Source organism: Acinonyx jubatus, chromosome X (assembly GCF_027475565.1).
Source record: "Acinonyx jubatus isolate Ajub_Pintada_27869175 chromosome X, VMU_Ajub_asm_v1.0, whole genome shotgun sequence".
NCBI classification, from domain to species: Eukaryota; Metazoa; Chordata; class Mammalia; order Carnivora; family Felidae; genus Acinonyx; species Acinonyx jubatus.
In genome coordinates, this window is record NC_069389.1 from 121,642,388 (window position 1) to 121,661,836 (window position 19,449).

General features: G+C 37.4%; 1 protein-coding gene across 3 annotated transcripts in view; it reads right to left on the reverse strand.

Annotated features, from left to right (window-relative positions):
* GABRA3 (gamma-aminobutyric acid type A receptor subunit alpha3) overlaps positions 1 to 17,023 on the reverse strand; it is a 330,232-nt gene extending 313,209 nt beyond the window's left edge. For 2 of the 3 annotated variants that reach the window (XM_053201836.1, XM_015068025.3), the window contains exon 1: positions 16,835 to 17,023. The gene's annotated coding sequence lies outside the window, so the exon portion shown is untranslated. Of the gene's footprint in view, positions 1 to 16,288; positions 16,374 to 16,834 lie in introns of all 3 variants that reach the window. The other variant, XM_053201834.1, reaches the window with a different exon arrangement.
* Between the last annotated feature and the right edge of the window lie 2,426 nt (positions 17,024 to 19,449).

A 19,449-nucleotide genomic window follows, 5' to 3' on the forward strand; every position in this document is an offset into this window, starting at 1 on the left:
TGGAGAGGACAGAGAAATGGGCCCTTGCACCAGGGAGCTCCACATAGCATTTGGCTTTAAAGACAAGAGGATCTGAATTCTGTGAGTTTGTATAACCAGTGGGAGGTGAAGCCTGGAGCTTTAACAGCTAGCTAACTCAGCATTGGGCTAGCATGGAGGGCAAGTGATAGCTGGATTATGGCCCTTGAAGAGACAATAGCCTACAGAGATGAGCCAAAATAAAAATGGCAGTTTACACAATGCCTGGGGCAAACAGGAGGCAAATCTGTTCACACTTGTTTTGGAGTGTGTTACGGGACTTCTCCAAAGACAAGGGAGCTGGCAAGCACCATTTTCCTCCCTCACCGTGCCCCACCCCACATAAGCACAGAGACACGTGCAGGAGATGGGGTTATACAGACATTTGCTACCTAATCTGCTAGCAGTACACCACACGCATGAGTTCTGAGGACTCACCCACTCCAAGCCTGCTGGACTTAGCCCTAGACTTAGTGAAAATTTTGTTAAAGCAATGCAGGCACCCTGCCCATCCATTGGGTGCACAGCTGCCATTAGGCACTACACACATCCACTGTGCTGTGCCCAGCCGTGCACCCCCAGCCAATGAGGGTACTGCACTGAGCCACAAGCCGCCAGCTACTGTCATGCACCCCCAGGGACATGGAGCACATGCCCAGCCCTCCTTTGCACATAGCACTCAGTTGCATGCACTTATGTGCCACATGCCCTCAGACACTATAGCATGCTGTGTCCAGCCTCACACGCCCAGCTATCCCAGCATGCAGCCCCCAGCTGCCACAGTGTTTCAGAAGATCCAGCACAGGACTAGTGGCCCAGAACAGATTTTACTAACACTGCCATCCTGTTCCCAAGTTCCCCAGTGGGCATACCCCCTCAGACCTGGCCTGAGTATAACTAACACCACAGAGAATAAGCACAGCCCACAACAGGCAGAAAGTCAGTGAAGACAGCTACACTGAAAGGTAAAGTAATTCAGAGACAATAGTAGGGTATAAGCAACACACATAGGAGACTCTCCTGAAGTATCAGTTTCAAGGGAACAGGAGACACTGCACTGCAGGGTGCTCCAGGATCTCTTCTTCATAAAATCACTACTTTCAAAAGCAGAAAATACAGGTGACTTTATTAACACAGAAACAGGCACAGAGAGGAAGACAAAAATGAGGAGAAAGAGAAATTTATCCTAAATTAAAGAATAGGACAAGGCCATAGCCATAGATCTAAGGGAAGACAACAGAAGTAACACGCTGATAGAGAATTTAAAGCAATCATCATAGCAATAATCACTGGACTTGAGAAAAGAGTAGAGGACATGATGGAGACACTTAACACAGAGGTAAAGAATAACATAGCAGAGATAAGAGGCACAAAAAAAGAAATAAGAAATACACTTGCTATGGGACCTCCTCAAAATAAAAAGCTTCTGCACAGTGAAGGAAACAATCAGCAAAACTGAAAGGCAACCGACAGAATGGGAGAAGATATTTGCAAATGACATATCAGATAAAGGGTTAGTATCGAAAATATATAAAGAACTTATCAAACTAAACACCCAAAAAACAAATAATCCAGTGAAGAAATGGGCAAAAGAAATGAATAGACACTTCTCCAAGGAAGACATCCAGATGGCCAACTGACACATGAAAAAATGCTCAACATCACTCATCATCAGGGAAATACAAATCAAAACCACCATGAGATACCAACTTATACCTGTCAGAATGGCTAACATTAACAACTCAGGTAACAACAGATGTTGGCGAGGATGCGGAGAAAAAGGATCTCTTTTGCATTGTTGGTGGCAATGTGAGCTGGTGCAGCCACTCTGGAAAATAGTATGGAGGTTCCTCAAAAAACTAAAAATAGAACTACACTACGACCTGGCAATTGCACTACTAGGCATTTATCCGTGGGATACAGGTGTGCTGTTTCAAAGGGACACATGCACCCCCATGTTTATAGCAGCACTATCAACAATAGCCAAAGTATGGAAAAAGCCCAAATGTCCATCGATGGATGAATGGATAAAGAATATGTGACATACACACACACACACACACACACACACACACACACACAATGGAGTATTACTCAGCAATCAAAAAGAATGAAATCTTGCCATTTGCAACTATGTGGATGGAACTAGTGGGTATTATGCTAAGTGAAATTAGTCAGTCAGAGAAAGACAAAAATCATATGACTTCACTCATATGAGGACTCTAAGAGACAAAACAGATTGATGGAAGGGAAACAAAAATAATATAAAAACAGGGAGGGGGACAAAACAGAAGAGACTCATAAATATGGAGAACAAACTGAGGGTTGCTGGAGGGGTTGTGGGAGGGGGGATGGGCTGAATGGGTAAGGAACATTAAGGAATCTACTCCTTAAATCATTGTTTCACTATATGCTAACTAATTTGGATATAAATTTTTAAAAAAATAAAAAAATTAAATAAAAAAAAGAAATACATTTGCTAGAATTAACAACAGGATGGAAGAAGCAGAGGAATGAATTAGTGACCTAGAAGACAGAGTAATAGAAAGTAATTAAGCTGAACAAAACAGAGAGAAAAGAATTATGCAAAACAAGAGACTTAGGGAACTCACTGTCTCCACCAAACATAATAACATTTGTATTATAGGAGTCCCAGAAAAGAGGAAAGGGGGCAGAATATTTATTTGAAAAAATAATAGTTAAAAACTTCCATAATCTGGGGAAAGAAACAGCCTATTCTAGGAGGCACAGAAAACCCCCAACAGAATCAACAAAAGAAGATCCACACCAAGACATACTGTAATTAAATTTGCAAAATACTGTGATAAAGAAAAAATTTTAAAGCAGCAGGACAAAAGAAGTCACTAACTTACAAGAGGAAATCTATAAGGATAGCAGGATATTTTTCAACATAAACTTTGCAAGCCAGATGTACTCAAAGGCATGATATACTCAAAGTGCTGAATGGGAAAAACCTGCAGTCAAGAATACTCTATCCAGCCAGGCTATCATTCAGACAAGAAGTAGAGATAAAAAGTTTCCCAAACAAAAACTAAAGGAGTTCATGACCACTAAACCAGCTCTGCAAGAAATATTAAAAGGGACTCTGAGTGGAAAGGAGAGGCCAAAAGTGACAATATGATGATAGGAAACATAAGAGAAGAAAAATGAATTTTTCAGTAAAAAATCAGTCAAGGAATTCACCAAAAAAGGGATATGAAATATAATAACATATACCTAAAACAGGAAAAGGAAGGAAATAGTGAATTTAAAGTTAAACGACCATCAATTTAATATAGACTACTATATGCAGAGGAGGTTATATATAAACCTAATGGTAACCATATATCAAAAGCCACTAATAAGTATGCAAAGAATAAAGAGAAAGAAATCCAAATATATCACTAAAGAAAATGAGAACACATGAAAGAAAGATTAAGAAAGGACCAAAAAAATCTTCAGAAATGACCATAAAACAAATAATAAAATGACAAGAAATACATATCAATAATTATTTTGAATGTAAGTGATTATATGCTCCCATAAAAAGACATAGGGAGTCAGAATGAATTTTTAAAAAGACCATCTATATGCTGCCTACAAGAGACTCATTTTAGACCTAAAGACACCTTCAGATTGAAAGTGAGGGGATTAGACAAACATTTATCACAGAAATGGATGTCAAAGAAAGCCAGGATAGCAATATTTATATCAGACAATAAGGACTTCAAAATAAAGACTGTAAAAACAGACAAGAAGGACACTGTATAGTAAAGGGTACAATCCAACAAGAAGTTATAACAATTATAAATATTTATGCACTCAACATGAAAACACCCAAATACATAAAACAGTTAATAATAAACATAAAGGCACTAATTGATAATAATACAATAATAGTAGTGGACTTAAACACCTCACTTACATCAATGGACAGATCATCTAAACACATCAACAAGGAAACAATGGCTTTGATTTACACACTTTTGAACAGATATATTTAACAGAAATATTCAAAACATTGTATCCTAAAACAGCAGAATACACATCCTTTTCAAGGGCACATGGAACATGCTCCATAATAGATCACATATTAGCCCACAAAACAAACCTTAACAAATTTAAGAAGATCGAAGTCATACCATGAATCTTTTCTGACCATGATGCTATGAAACTGGAAATCAACCACAAGAAAAAATCTGGAAAGACCACAAATACATGGAAGTTAAATAACATGCTACTAAACAATGAATGGGTTGACCAGGAAATCAAAGAAATAAAAGTACATGAAAACACAATGGTCCGAAACTTCTGGGATGCAGCAAAAGGGTCCTAAGAGGGAAATTTATTGCAATACAGGCCTATGTCAAGAAGAAAAATTTCAAACAACCTAACCTTACATCTAAAGGAGAAATAAAAATTACAAACAGAACCCAAAACCAGGAGAAGGAAGAATAAAGATTAGATCAGAAATAAATGATTAGAAACAAACAAAAAACAGAACAAATCAATGAAACCAGGAGCTGATTCTTTGAAAAAATCAACAGAATTGATAAACTTCTAGCCAGACTTATCAAGAAAAAAAGAGAAAGGACTCAAATAAACAAAATCACAAATGACAGAGGAGAAACCACTACCACCACCACTGAAATAAACAATCTTAACAGAATATTATGAAAAACTACATGCCAACAAATTGGACAACCTAGAAGAAAGGGATAAATTGCTAGAAACATATAAACTACCAAAACTTAAACGGGAGGAAAGAGAAAATTATAACAGACTGATAACAAGCAAAGAAATTAAGTCAATAATCAGAAAAATCCCAACAAACAAAAGCACAGGACCAGATGGCTTCACTGGCAGATTCTACCAGATATTTAAAGAAGATTTAACACCTATTATTCATAAACTATTCCAAAATATAGAAAAGGAAGGAAAACTTCAAAATTCATTCTATGAGGCCAGCATTACTCTAACACCAAAATGAGGTAAAGACAACACTAAAAAAGAGAACTACAGGCCAATATCCATGATGAGCATGGATGCAAAAATCCTCAACAAAATACTAGCAAACTGAATTCAACAATATGTTTTACAAAAAATCATCCACCATGATTGAGCTGAATTTATTCCTGGGTTGCAAAGGTGGTTCGGTATTCATAAAACAACCAATGTGATACATCTGATTAATAAGAAAAAGGATAAGAAACATATGATCATTACAACAGATGCAAAAAGAGCATTTGACAAAGTACAATATCCATTCATGATAAAAACCTCAACAAAATAGGCTTAGAGGGAACATACCTCAATATAATAAAGGCCATCTATGAAAAACCCACTAACATCATCCTTAATGAGGAAAAACTGAAAGCTCTTCCCTGAGGATCAGGAAGAAGACAAGGATGTTCACTATCACCACTTTATTCAACATGGTACTGGAATTCCTAGCCACAGCAATCAGACAACAAAGAAATAAAAGGAATCCAAATTCATAAAGAAGTAAAACCTTCACTATTTGCAGATTACATGATACTCTATACAGAAAACCCTAAAGATTAAACCAAGAAATTTCTAGAACTTATAAACAAATTCAGTAAAGTTGCAGGATACAAAACCTAGAGAAATCTGTTGAATTTCTATACACCAAAAATGAAGCAGCAGAAAGAAATTAATAAAACAATCCCATTTATAATTGCACCTAAAATAGTAAGATACCTAGTGATAAACCTAACCAAAGAGGTGAAAGACATATACTCTGAAAACTATAAAACACTGATGAAAGAAACTAAAGATGACACAAAAGAATGGAAAGACATTCTATGCTTATGAGTTGGAATAACAAATACTGTTAAAATGTTCATACTATCCACAGCAATCTACAGATTTAATGCAATTCTTATCAAAATACCAACAGTATTTTTCACGGAACTAGAACAAATCACCCTAAAATCTGTATGGAAGCACAAAAGACCCCAAATAGCCAAAGCAACCTTCATAAAGAAAAGCAAAGCTGGAGGCATCACAAGTGCAGACTTCAAGTTATATTACAAAGATGTATTAATCAAAACAGTATGGTACTGACACAAAAATAAACACAAACATCAATGGAACAGAATAGGAAATCCAGAAATGAACTTACAACTATAAGGTCAATTAATTTGTGACAAAGCTGGAAAGAATATCTAATGTAAAACAGACAGTCTCTTCAACAAATGGTGTTGTGAAAACTAGATAGCAACATGCAAAGCAATGAAACTGTACCACTATATTACACCATACACAAAAATAAATTCAAAATAGATTAAAGACCTAAATGTGAGACCCAAAATCATAAAAATTCTAGAAGAGAGGACAGGCAATAACCTCTCTGACTTCAGCCTTAGCAACTTTTTTCTAGATATGTCTCCTGAGGCAGAGGAAACAAAAGCAAAATTAAACTATTGGGACTTCATCAAAATAAAAGGCTTCTGCATAGCAAAAGAAACAATCAACAAAACTAAAAGGCAATCTACAGAATGGGAGAATACATTTGCAAATGACATATCTGATAAAGGGTTAGTATACAAAAAATATAAAGAACTTATAAAATGCAACCTCTCCTGCAAATAATCCAATTTTAAAAACCTAAAAAATCCAAATAAGACATGAATAGACATTTCTCCAAATGAGACATACAGATGGCCAACAAGACACATTAAAAGATAATCATCATCACTTACCATCAGGGAAATGCAATTCAAAACTACAATGTAGTATCACCTCATACCTGTCAGAATGGCTAAAATCAACAACACAAAAAACAACAGGTGTTGGCTAGAACATGGAGAAAGGGGGACACTATTGCACTATTGGTGGGAATGTAAACTGTGCAGCAAATGTGGAACACAGTATGGAGTTTCCTCAAAAAGTTAAAAATAGAACTACCCTATGATCCAGCAATTGCATCACAGCATATTTACCCAAAGAATACAAAAACACTAATTCAAAGGGATACCTACACCTATACTTATGTTTATAGCAGCACTATTTACAGTAGCTGAGATATAGAAGTAACCCAGGTGTCCATCAATTGATGAACAGATAAAGAAGATGTGGTGTATATATAATGGAATATTATTCAGCCATAAAAAAGAATGAAATCTTCCCATTTTCAATGATATGGATAGAGCTAGAGAGTATAACACTAAGTGAAATAAGTCATTCAGAGAAAGACAAATACCATATGATTTCATTCATATGTGGATTTTATAAAACATAACAAGCAAGGGGGGAAAGAAAGAGAGAGAGAGAAATCAAGAAACAGACTCTTAATTATAGAGAAGAAACTGATGGTTATCAAAAGGGAGGTGGGACAGGGTATGGATGAAATAGGCAATGAGGATTAAAGAATACACTTAGTATGATGAGCACTGAGTAATGTACAGAATTGTTGAATCACTAGGTTGTACACCTGAAACCAATATAACACTGTATGTTAACTATACTAGAATTAAATTAGAACATTAATTAAAAAAAGAAAAGGAGCAAGTGTGAATGGCTGTAGGTTTTCTGTTTTGGAAGGATATGAAGAGAAATTAAGCTGAGCTAAACACAGGAAAGTAAAGTTTATCTGTAATGTTTTATTTATTTAAATATATCTGAAGCAGATATGACAAAATGCTAACACTCATTCATTCTGAGCAGTATATATGCAGTTATTTGGTCGTTGTTTTAGATTCTTCTTTGAGTTTCTAAATTTTTTAGATCCTTCAAAATTAAAAAATAAGACAGAAACAACAAAATAAACTTGTAAATGATAAATTTATAATAATAAATTTGAACAAAATGGAGAAATAGAAATTAATACTGTAAATAGCAATTTCTCTGTATACAAGCCATAATAAATTAGCAGAAATAATGATAGAAAAATCCCCTTCAAAAAATTAAAAGCATAACATAAATGTTACTATTGTACAGTCTATACAGATAAACATATAAAGGGTCAGATTCCACACAGCTAGTAAGTATAAGAGGTACTGAAGTAATAAAAATTATTTTAAAGCTACAATATTTAAACTTTGTAATTAGGACAGAAAGAGTCAGTCTACAAAATATGGAAAATACACAAATCCCAAAGAGAATCAATCTATCTATATCTATATATCTATATATAGATATATGACAATTTATACATATTAAATGTGACATCACAGAATAGTGGGAAATAATTATTCAATATTTGTTATTGTGAAAAAATGGAAAGGGAAAACAGTTTAGAAGATTACCTCATACCACACACCAGAAACTCCAGAAATATTAAACAACTAAACATAAGCAATAAAAATGGGAAAAAATCCACTTAAGCACTTATCTAATTTGGGTGGAGAAAAACTTCTTACATGTGAGTTCATCAGAAAAAAATACAAATAGAAAGATATATATAATTACATAAACGTTAATTTGTGCATAAAAGTTCATTTAAAACAGAAACTTCCACCTATGCCACAGAAGAAAGGCTTAGTGTCTATTAAATGTATATGTTATCTATACAAATGAATAAGAAACATAGAAGTTCTCAATAGAAAAATGTATACAGGTCATGAATATATGTTCATAGGAAGGAGGCAAAAGTGACTGAGAAACACGAGAAAGTATTCATGCTCAGCATAATAAAAGAAACCAATTAAAACAGCAAAGATATCATTTGCCTCTACCATACTGGCAGATTTTTAAAAAATGACAATAGCCAGTACTGATAAAGGTATATGAGCAGAAATTGTCCATCTTATACAGTGAGACAACTTCACACATACATCAAGAGCCTTTAAAAATTTAATCCTTAGGTCCAATAATGACTCTTATAAAAACTCATCTTAAGAAAATCATTCACTCAACAAATATCTAGTAAGGCTCTATAATGTGTCATACATTGCCATAGGTACTAGTAGATGCAATAGTGAATACAAAACAAAGAAAAATCTCCGTGCTCAAGGTGCTTACATTTTAATACGAGGATCTGGACAACAAATTAATAAAATACCTTGGCTATTAGGTTATGATGCAGACCAAGGAGAAAAAAATAAAGCAAGGAAAGAGAAAAGTGAGTGTTAGAGGAGAAGGGTTTACATTTTTATGGATAGTTGTTATAGGAGACCGTACCAAGGTAACATTTGCATTAAGACCTAAAAGAGTGAGGTTCAAAGAAGCAAAGATTTATGTATAAAGGGCTATTCATGATAACTTATGATTGGCAATAATTTAAATGGTCAATATGGGATTTGTTAAATAATCATAGTAGGTACAAATTATGCAACTGAAAATTATGAAGCCATTAAAAATTGTTTGAAGGCTGGTGAATTACATGGTAAAATGGTCACAGTATAAGACCAATGGAGAAGCCAAATATAAAATAGTACATATATGGTATGATCCCAATTATGCAAACATGGGAACACATCTGGAAGGAAGCAGAGCAAATTGTCTTTGGACTAGGTATTTACAGGTGATATGTGTTTTCTCTCCATTTTTAAAATTTTCTATTATGAGGCTGTTTCATTTTTATGAATAGAAAGAAATTAGAAGTAGATATGACAGTCTTAAAGTTGATTAATAAATGTACAAAATTTTTAAATGGTGGTGCCAATCAACCATGCCTAGAGTACTGGGTCCAGGTTTGGACATTATGTATTAAGGGTGATACTGAAAACTTAAGCATCTCCTATAGAGGATACTAAAAATGTATGTCATATGAGCTCAAGAACTGGCAGTATATGGACTAGAGAAAAGATAAAAAGAAGAAAAAAACTATCTTTAAACTTTTAAATGGATAATTACAGGGAAAGGAAATAGAAATTAGTCAGCATCACTATTGTTCCGAGGAGCAACCAATGGGTTGGTTTCAGAAGACAGATTTCACGTCAATATGAAGAAGTACTTGCTAACAATCACAGTTATCAGGTGGTATTAACCAACCTTTCTGGCAACTATTCACACTGAAAATAGATGACCATATGTATTGGTTGATAAGATTGCTGTTATATGATTGGTAAGGACCCTGCTATTTCTGAGCTCCTCTTATACTATTTTAAAGAGTTCTTTTATGCTATGATCACTTACATAATTCCACCCCCACCTATCTCCCCTTCCCTTCCCTTCAAAAAAATCTATGTAATACTTGATTCCTTTTAGGAAATTATTTTTAAACAGAAAAGAGTACCCTTCAAAATATACATCCTGGAGATTTTTATCCTTCCTTCTGTGTGGAGTGAAGAGACATTTTGTACAAATATCAATACCTTTAAAATCATATTTTAAGTATAAAAAATATTTTTCTATTACCGACCAATATTTCCCTTGACCATATATCTTCCCCCTAGGAAGAGACTGTCCAGACCACTCCATTTCAGAAGATGAGATAATCACCTTGCCTCTACTCCATAGTATCCTGCACCATTTTCTTTTCAGTGCCCTTATTCATTTTAAAACCAAAAGTGGTGAAAATATCACCCAGTACTCAGAGTTACTACAGATTTAAGAACACAGTCAGTTCTTTTCTTAGCTTTTATGGCAGTGCTGATTTCAGCAATCTTAGTAATAGAATAAGGAAAGGGCATTCCTGTGATCTCTTCCAAGCCCTATGAATACTTTCACCAAAATTAGCAACCTTCAGAATTCCATATAAAATCTTTAGTGTTGCTTAAATAAATGACTGGCCTGAAATATCAAGGACTGGACCATGAGATTGTAGTAAAGAACAGAGCATAAACTATAGAACTTTACTGCTAGTAGGGTCTTTATAAATCATCTGGATGTAGTCCAACCGTACTCATTTTACAGCGATGGAAAAAGAAGTTCAAATAAGTAATTTGTCACAGGAAACTGTAAGCATCCAAACCCAGAGTAGAATCTAGACCAGGTTATCTGAAATCTGATTATTATCTGAAATATTTTTAATATCTAATTCTTCATATTTTTTTTCTTATCAAGCATTTTTTTTCTACCCTGTTGAATTGGGAGTATAAAGAAGATCTGGAAAGAGTGCTGACTCATTGAGAATTTCAGTTAAGCAATATAACATATAACCTGGTTTCAAGTAATCCTGTGCTTTTGTGGACTTGAGGCTGGAGGGAATCTTACCTTTCCTTACAGCACTATTATCTGCCAAACAACAGCAAAATGAATATGAGCATCCAGTCTTAACAGTTAGTAAGCACCGTGAGCATCATAGTGGGGAGGACTATTAGAATCTGGGTGTTATTTATCAGTACAAAATTCTACTGAAAAGTCTAATAATCTTGGCGACACATTCCTTCTTTTTTATTATTATTATTATTTTTAATGTTTTATTTATTTATGAGGAAGAAAGAGCATGAGAGGGGTAGCAGCAGAGAGAGAGGGAGACACAGAATCCAAAGCAGGCTCCAGGCTCTGACGCAGTGCAGAACTCTGACGCAGTGCTTGAACTCACGAACTGCGAGATCATGACCTGAGCTGAAGTCGGATGCTTAACCAACTAAGTCACCCAGGTGCCCCCTGACCACACATTCCTTCTTAAAGCAGTATATTTTCCTCTATACACCTATCACAATGTACAACTATATAATTTAATAGTTTGTAGAATAAGGGCTATCTCACTACCTAAACCACGGGCCCCAAAGTGGCAACAACCATGTTTATTTTGCTCATCATTATATTCTCCATGTTCAGTGAATGGTATGTATTCAATAAATATTTATCCAACCAATGGATGAGGCCTCTCCTCTCTTGGCTCTTTCAAAATACTGTATTCTCCTAATGTTCCTTCCACATATCTGCCCTCTCCTCTGTAGCCTTTGTTGTTTTATTTTTGTTTTCCCATATCGTACAGCATAAGCATTACCCTGAGAAGAGATCTCTGGATCTCTTCTTTCTACTTCAAGTATTTCCTTCTATATCAATGACTCTCAAAACAGTTGACTCCTTCTGAGAGCTCCAATTCCACATTTCTTTCAACTGTACCTAGTACATTTTGCTAGACTGTGTGACCTCAGTCAAATCAAGTCACTCCCATCTCAAGATCAATTAGCTCATCCATAAAATGAGGGAGTTGCCTCTCTACTGCATATAGGAGAATGTTCTAATTCTCCAAGCTAGCATTTAATATCATTTACAGTCAAGCTTTCTACGGATGTTGCCAACTACTTCTCACATACTTTTACCATATGTTTTACTCCAACACAACTGAGATCCTCACTGTTCCTAATACATATCCTCTGCTTTTCTGGCATCTTCCTAGAACACCTTTCCCATCCCCCAAACTCTGCATCTCCAAAGTTTGCCTAATCTTTGAAGTGCAATTCAAACACCACTTCTGGGAAGGTGTCTTTGATCTCCTTGATCTCCTTTGCCTCTCTTTAATGTGTGTGGATTTCATCCTCCTAGTATTATAGTTGTTTATTTATTCTCTCTCTTACTTGACCCTGTCATCTTGGAGGGCAAGGGCTATTCCTAAATCAGCCTGTATCCCACATTGCCTTTGGTTCATAGCACTTAGTAACCTTATACTGAATGGATTCAGTTTAGGTTATATCAGTCATCCTGCTTAAAAAGCCTTTAATCAGTCCCTGCATTTCTGGAAAATCCTTACAATGTCCCACTTCGACCACACCAGCTTTTGTTCAATTTGTCAAATTCACTATGCATCTCAGGGCTCTCATGCATGTTCTTTTCTTCATCTACAAAACTGCTCCAACCCCATAATCCCAACCCACCCCTATGTTTCTACACACCCTTAATATTACTTCACCAAGGAAGCTTTTCTTAAACCCCAAGCTAGATCAGTTTTTTCTGTTATATACCTTCATAACCCCACCTTCATACTTTTCCTTCATAGCATTTATTACTAACTGAAATAACAGTTGTGTGAGTATCTGATTTATGGCTACTTCACCATCAAACTGTAAGCTCCAAGTAAGCAAGGGCCTTGTTTGTTTTCTCACCCTTGTATCATCTGTATTGTGCTTAATCACATCACTGAACAAATAACTGTTGAACCCACTGAATTAATGAACAAGTGGTTTAAAGGTAAAGACTTGGGACTTAGAGTACACAAAATCTTTGCCTGGCTTGATATAATTCCTTTAAAGTAAAATTGGGATGCCAGGTAAACTGGCCTTATAGCCACCATTAGAAATTTATACAATAGGATAAACAATGTTTCCCCAGTTCTGGAAGGAAACCAAAATTTCCTTTCTTTAATGAATGTATAGCTCCAAAAGGCATAACTAACACCAAGTGCCTTGCTCATCCACTTAACATTTATTAAAAACCTACTCTATACCACACACTAGGCTAGTGGCTGATAGTACAATAAACTGGAGTGACACAGCCCTCTACTTGCTTGGAATATATAGTCTCAGAGTGGCATTTATGGAAGCTTTTTAAAAAAAATCCTTTTTGACAGTCACAGCATCTAAGTAATGCTACTTTGTAAGGATATTAAGTTCTCCATCAAAGGAGACATTTAACCTGAGGGTGAAAGTGGTAGCAGAGTCACACAGCAGAAGCGTGCTGGGCCCATAACCTCAGGGTGAAAAATAATTTGGCAAAAATGATTTAGAAATTATAACTGGGCCCAATCTGGGCCTGTTAAATTAGCAGTAGCCTAGACCAGTGCTGTTCAAAGTGTGATCTGCCGATCAATGCCTGTCTGCAAACTTTTATTGCCAAGCAGCAATGACCTAGGTGCAGAAATTGAGAATAAGTACTTATAAAATATTATAGAAATTTAAAGATAATTCTTATGTTTGTTGAATCTACTAATAAAAATGTGAGCTTATATTTTGTTTCTTTTTTCTTTCATATTCTAATAACCCATAATGTATTTTACTAAAGTAGCAGTCTGTCATGGATTGGAAAATTTTTAAAAACTGGTCTTTCAACAAGGTAGTTTGAAAACCACTGGAACAGCAGATTCAGGCTTACATGGCAGTTTGTCAATATGGAAAATCTCAGGTTGTACCCCAGACCCTCTGAGTTAGAATTATCATTTTAACAAGATCTGCAGGAGATTCATTTGCACATAAAAGTTTGAGAAACACTGCCCTGGATGATCTCTGAAGCCCTTAGAACCCTGACATTTTATAATTTACTTCAGATAGAGAAGTATAGAGCTGAAAGACCTTTGGTGATACAATCCACCTCATCATTTTTAGATGGAAAAACTGAGGTCCATGGAGAGGGACTCATGTGTCCAAGGTAATTGGCAAATTAGCAGAGCTAGGAATAGAACTCAAGTTTCCTAACACCCAGATCAGTTTTAGAACACTAGATGCTCACTCCTATTCCACCCAATCCCACTCTGTGGGATTCCATCAGTGATGTCATTGTTTCTGAAATACTTTCTGATACAAGAATTTATTCTTCTACCTTCTATATATTGTGTGGACCTTGAATCTCCACTATTCCAAGTGTCTCCTTTTTGATAATTGCTCTTAACCCCTGTTCTCAAATCTTCCCATATGCCTATTGTTTGGCTGCTATTTGGACATTCTGGGGCTGCAGAAGGACTAGTACTAAACTGATTTTTGGTCTTTAGGGAAAAAAGAGAGATTCTTTATTCCCATGAGTCCACTTGATACCAAATAGCAAGCTTTTCCAAGGAAGAGAGCATACACTATCAAGGCTACTTTAGAAAGCTCAGTGTTCTCACTGTGTGGCTGACAAGAGAATGGGATACTGGGCCATATTAATAAAAGTCTAGCTTCCAAAATGAGGCAAATGATGATCCTTTAGTTGCAGTCTTATCAGATCTGAGGCCTGAGGGAAGAGGTATGATTGCTGTCTTCAACTAAGAAGAAGCAAATTTGTTGCAGCTAGTCCCAAAGAACCTATGAATACAAGTTACAGGGAGACAGACCCTGGCTTATAATGGGAGCTACATTCTGGCAATCAGAATTATTCAAAGATAAAAAAGAAGCCATCTAATGAGCTTTCTATCACTGCAGGGAGATCAAATAGAAATAAGTCAATGAATTGAATGCTTAGGAAAAATTCAAGAACTTGGTGGAGAAGCAAGCTTAATGATCTTCCAGTTCCAAGGTTTTAATAATCTAAAAATTTCAGGACAAGGTGACTCTAAGCTCTCAGAAAATAAGGGCAAGATCTGGTCCTGAAAAAAGCAGTCTTTTGCTGAATGTGAGATGGATGAGGCTACAACAGTGGAAAAGTGAAGTCTTTCCAGGTATCCTTTTCAAAGGAAAGCAGGCTGGCCAAGGAAAACCTCTTAGGCAGCTCCTCCAGGAAACCCAGGTGAGAGTTCCACAATGACCAGCCACTATGCCCCACTCTAAGTTCCTGTTACTCTACACAAAGGTTAGGCTACTACTTTCCTTTTTTTTTTCTGCCAAGCAGTACCCTTCCTACCACACGTCCACTTGCCTAACCGACAAAGGTGCAAAATTTTCCCCAAGGAGGCAGTAGGGCTTAATGGTCAAGACCAAGCATTTTGGAACCAGGTTGCCTGTGTTTTAATCCCCAGCTGGGACATTTAATTACTCCGTAACCTTGGACACGTTATTCAACCTGTGCTTCAGTTTCCTCATCAGTAAACCACTGATAATAGTAGTATCTGCTTCATAGTGTTGATATAAGAATACACATTAGACCCTAAGCCTAAGATCCAAAACATACCAAGCACTCAGCAATGTTAGCAATTAGTATGTTGATGTAATAATTGCTACCAAGGGCATGGCAGTGTTGCTAACTGAAAAAGCTCCCATCAAGCAACTAGACCCCTTCTCCTAGCATTTTCAGAGGGGATATATTACAAGACCTTCAGCCAGTCCTTGCATAGCTCCAGACATCCAGAACCTGCTGATCCTCAATAAACCATACATTTCACACCAGGAATTCTGGCTTCTCACCCTGCTCTAAATCCAAAAGCCACCCCTCCCCCAGTTCTCCTGCCTATGCCATCCTCAGCCACAATTAGAGAAGCAGCAAACTGGGAAGGCAATTCCAGACAAACCATCAGGTGTTTCTTCCCTCTCAAGGACACTGCTGGACTTAATACCATGATACCTGCCAGTGGGATGGGGTAGGGTATCTAAATCCCTGGTCTGGCATGTCTGCTTTACTACCTAGGATGGAGAGACGGCAAGCAATGGGGCTCCCCACTGGGAAGCAAGAAAAGCCTCCCAAGTTTGTTAAGGAACTCAGGCCCAACCCCACAATGAACCCCTTAAAGGAAGGGGGGAGGTCTCAACCTGCTTTCAAAGGAAGCAGTTATTTACAACTTTCTACTCACTTGCATCTGCGAAAGGTAATAGGGAGATGGAGAAAAGGGCTGCATGGTATTCTCCCTCTTTCTCAATTCCAGCAATGAGAAACAGCTGCAGAGAAAGAGTTAAAGGAGGAAGGAAGCTCCAGCCATTACCCCATCCCCGTGCCTTGGGCTGTCTGGGGGGTCATGACAGTGCTGTCTGCTCTGGCTAAGGGACACTGGGTGGCTTTCTGCAGCAGCTGCCAGGCCCCCCAAGCAATTTGCAAGGTCAAGGCTGACCTGTTTCCAAAAAGGAACAAAACAATTCACTGACAATGAAGCAAATCGCGCATACACCACATCGCAACCCCCCTCCCCAAATCAGGTTTTACCCCAGTGCCTCCCTGCCCAGATGCCAACTCTGGGCTTCCACCAGCCCCACTGGGGAACCCAGGATAGCATCACAGCTGCAGAGCATGTCTCAGCCTCCCCGGCCAACCCAAGGAGACTCTCAGTACGGGGGAGAGATGCTATCGCTAAAGGAGACCTGAGCTTGGGGGAGGGGGAAGGAGGGACATCTGTGTTCCTTACCAAGCGCCACAATCACTTCCCCGAAGCGGAGAGAAGAGAAGAATGAATGAATTGAAACAAGTTGGAGGTTGAGTCCTCACGGAGCTCGGCTTCCTCTTCTCTTTCTCTGGGTCTTTCTCCTGGTCCCTCTCTCGTCTCTCTGGTTTGCTCGCTAGCTTGCGCGCGCTCACGCTCTCCCTCCCTCTCCTCCCCCTCTCCCTCTCTTTCTCCCGCCTCTCCCTATCTCTTCTCTATTCCCTCCTCCCCTCCCCCTTTGCTGGCTTTAGATTCACCATTGCCTAGTGCTGAGCACGCGGCTGTGCCGGGGCTCCGAATACAGTGCTGCAAGGCTTTGGATCTGCGGTTGTTTCAAGAAAGACTAAAGTAGTATTTTATTATTTAATGTTTCCAGCAGAAAAAATAGAGGGAAGCTCAGAAGAAAGGGTAGGAGCAGAGGAACCAAGGGGAAGAGAAAGAGAACAAAATGGTAAGAGCAGTGAATAGGAGGATAAAGGAAGTATGGATTACCATGCTGATGTGTAATGCTTGCTAGCTGCTCCAAGACGGAAAATAAATGGTCTGTCTCCCTTATATCCCTATGGGTGTGCCTTCTTAGCTTAGGCTCCAAATAAAGGTTTCACAATCCTGTCTGTTCACATTCCATCTCTGAGGACAATAACAGCTAAACAAAATTACATCAAAGAGGTTGTCATGCCCCCTCCACTCAAAAGAAAGGGTTCAGCCACATTGATCCCCTAATGACCTGACTGCCACCTCCACCCCAACCAAGTAGAAGTGTGAACCCAGCTCAGAATTGTCAGTTGGAGCTTCCCTCCAGGCAAAACAGACAAGCAGCAGAACCACAATGTTTTCCTTTCAAAAACCTCAGAAGGGAATATAGGTATAGGGAAGTGTGTAAGCCCACATCTGAGTTTGCCCATGGGAGAATAGGACAGAGAAGAGAAGGAGATTAGTAAACTCAAAATATAAAAGAATTGTGTTCCCTTTGGGGGAAAAAACTGGGCAAAGTACAATAACAATGGAACAGAGGGTAGAAGGAGACCTAGGCTAAGAATAAAATAAAGGAACTTAGGTTTGAGTCCTGCCTCTCAAAATTGCTCCACTGTATCTTTGACAAGTCACTTGTTTAATCTGGCTCTCATCTTCAATGGTAAAATGAATGGTGATAGATGTAGATAATCTTGAAAGATGCTTTGATACCTAACAATCTAGGCTTTAGAAGGGAAAAATCCCAAGTGATGAAGACATCTGTTAATAGTGAAAAATACACTGCCAAATTTCAAATGTTCTCCCAAGATGGGTCCCCAAATGGGACCCCAAATCACACTAACATGACATTCCATTTTGAATGTTTTAAGGGCAATATGAAAATGAGCATATGTGTAAAAAGTTGCTCCTATCCTACATATAATAATTAGCATAAAAGTACTGACCTCAATGTACATACAATGACTGAGGCGTGGTAGGCATTTAAAAATTTTCCCACAGTGGGCTATTTTTATCCCCCTACCCCAAATTCCCAATACTCTACTCTTGTCCAGTGAGGAACATGTGCTCCACTTCAACTGTATACTTCTTCTAAAACATATACCCATATACTGAGTATAGAGAGAGACAGGGATCCATAGGCTCAGAGTCACTGAGTTAAAAGGACCCAGAAAGATAACCAACTCATTATGCAGAAACAGAAACTGGCCTGCAGGAAAAAATATAGCTCATATAATCTCATAGTGAATCAGTGACAAAATCAAGCACCTAGTCTGCTGGTCCCAGATACAGTATTTTTGTCCACCAAAGCAACATGTAAGCTGTACATAAAGCAAGTGTATTTGTTTGCATAAGTGTCTGTTGGATTTGATGGATTAACAAAATGGCAAAAAAAAATGCTATGAACTGGCATAAGGCTGCTATGTTATTTCCTAGGTCTGCCATAACAAATAACAATAAATTTGGTGGCTTAAAACAACAACAAAAAATTTTGTCTCACAGTTCTGGAGGCATGAAGTCTGACATCAAAGAGGTGGCAGGGCCACATTTCTCCCAAAGGCTCTAGAGGAGACTTTTTCCTTGCTAACTCCAGCTTCTGGTAGCTCCTGAAATTCCTTGGCTTGTAGAAGAATCACTCTAATCTCTGCCTCATTCTTCTAATTGTCTTCTCCTCTGTGTCTCTGTATGACCAGATTTCCCCATATTTTTTGTTATAAATAAACCAGTCATTGGATTAAGGTCCACCCTAAATCCAGAATGATTTCATCTTGAGATCTTTAATTACTTCTGCAAAGATCACATGTCCAAATAAGATCAAATCCTTAGACTCTGGGTGGACAAAAATTTGGGGGACATGCTATTCAACCCACTACAGTGGCCAACTTTTTTTGTGTGAAATAAATATACTAAACAAATAAACCATCTATGATATCATTTTTAAAGAAAAGATATTTTGATAAAAATAAGCTAGATGAAGATAATCTCATAATAAAAGCTATTATTTAAATCACATAATTTTAGCTCTGTGTAAAATTAATAGCATTTTCATAAATATTCCCCGTCCACTGCAAACCACCAAAAAATTTTACTAGGACCACTTCTAGTAGTGATGGAGCAGTTTTTATCAA